Raw genomic sequence first — 2,219 nt, forward strand, 5'->3', positions numbered from 1 at the left:
CAGGCCATACGGTACAGCCCACTTCTCCTAGGCTACAAACCAGAACAGCATGTTACTGCACTGAATAATTCAGGCAACTGGAACAAAATGCTAAGTACTTGTGTATTCAAAAATTTCTAAACATAGAAAAGGTACAGTAAACATGCAGTACTACAATATTACAAGACCATCATCATACATGCAGTGCACCATTGACCAAAATGTCACTGCGTGGTACGTGACTGCACGAACGCTGAAAGCCAAAACCTGGAAATAAGCAGTGTTCAATCCCTCTACATCAATTAGAAGAGAATTATAACACAAAATTCCTGAATATAAAAAAATGTGATTACCATGAAAGCAGCAACAGTAGCAATCACGGTGATATTAACGGCAACAGTACATTTTTCTTATTGTGCTTACGCCTTTTATATGTAATCTTATTTAATCTTCCAAGAGTACTACCATCACATCCATTCCATACGCAGGTGGTCGATCGCCCCTTCTAAGTGTCAGGACTGCCCAGGTGCACCTGAGGCCGGCACTTTTGCTCAGAACCACTGCCTGACACTGCCCAGCGCAAGGCCCACGTCAGAGCCAACAGGCTGATCAAGAATGGTCCCGTCACCAAAAAAATCACTCAGTTTTCTAAACATACTATTAGAAAAATGTTTCCTTGTAGAAGGTCCCGAAAACCTCTCACCATCTTTTAGAAGACAGTGCCCACATAAGACTACCTACCACCACTGTGGAACCCTGGTTCCAGATCACACCGTTCTTGGTTGAGCCTTTGCAGTGATTCCTTCCATCCCCCTGGGAGGGGACGGCGGCCGCAGCTCACCACCCTGCTCTTCTCAACGGAAGTCGACACAGTCAGTACCTTGGACAGGACATAATGGATTTAAAACATAACAGTATTCACGACCAAAAGGACTAGAAGAAGAAGAGATGAGGCCTCTAGGTGGGTAACTGAGCAAAAGAATTATTAGGGCTGGAGGGACAAACTTGAAGGGGGGAAAGTCAGAAAGGAAAATGTGAGGAACTATTCTAAGGTGGTGATTCCTTCTTTTACTTCAAAGACCTGAATATTGTCTTTGACAGTGAATTGAGCTATATTCCGTGCAAAGAAAATAGAGAACAGAAATGCAAAAAGAAAAAAGAATCTGGTGAAGGACAAGAGAGACAATGATGAAGAAAGCAAGGAAAGAACTAGAAAAGAACAACGAGGAAGTACCGACCAAAGCCAAGGAAACACTAGTGTTTATGTACTTGAAGGCCAACCCAGACCTTGATCGCTTTGGGGCTCGTACTTGTTAACAATTTTATCTCTGAAACCATAAAAAATGTTGGAAATGTCTTAATGACCCAGAAGCTGGAAACCACGCAGACAACACAATCACTCTCGCATCTAAGAGTCCCCACGGACCACAGTAAAGAGGCGTGGTGGCAAATTAAAAGGGAAACCGGGGCTGAGATGCTTAACAACAGTTTTTATATCATTAAATACTTGCCCGAAAGAAAGCAAAACAGAAACTCAAAAACTGGCCAAATTAGTGTTTATTGCGAAACACATCTCTGATTAGACAATTAACATCAAGACTGACTAAAAATAAAAACAAGCTTCATGTAAACAAACCATTAATAAGCTGTTGCTTTTTCTTTGAAAAGAGAACATTATTTTTAAGTTGCTGCCACCTAAAAACTGACCTGATTCAATACCGTCAGACAGCAAAGTACACTTAGGCAAGTGGCAAATGACACAGGAAAAAGGCACTTCACCAACTGTGACACCTCATTCTAAGTGTAATAAATGAACAAAATAGAATATTGCACAAGATAGTGAAAAGTATATAAAGATTTCACAAAGAAAAGACTAAGGCTGAATTAAACTTCTATATAATATGATCAAAATATAAGTTAAGTTTGCTCACTAGTTTCCCTCTTGTAAAAGATAATATTATGAGGGGGGAAAAAAACCCTGAAATTGGTAAGTCAGAGTGCCTAGTATCTAATTTTCCCTGCAGAGCCTAAAAAACCACTAGAGAATCAAGAATTCAGAGATTACAGCTCACACCTGTAATCCCAGCACTTTGGGAGCCCAAGGCAGGAAGATCCCTGAGGCCAGGAGGCCAAGACCAGCCTGAGCAGCATAGTGAGACACCATCTCTCTGCAAAAAATAAATAAATAAAATAAAATAAAATTAGCCAAGTGTGGTGGTGCATATTTGTAGTTCCACCTA

General features: G+C 40.7%; 1 protein-coding gene across 1 annotated transcript in view; it reads right to left on the reverse strand.

The window, feature by feature from the left end:
- Positions 1-2,219, reverse strand: part of PARD3 (par-3 family cell polarity regulator) — a 714,541-nt gene that overhangs the window by 455,725 nt on the left and 256,597 nt on the right. The window lies entirely within an intron of this gene.

This window comes from Propithecus coquereli, unplaced genomic scaffold (genome assembly GCF_000956105.1).
Source record: "Propithecus coquereli isolate 6110/MARCELLA unplaced genomic scaffold, Pcoq_1.0 Scaffold177, whole genome shotgun sequence".
Taxonomy (NCBI): Eukaryota; Metazoa; Chordata; class Mammalia; order Primates; family Indriidae; genus Propithecus; species Propithecus coquereli.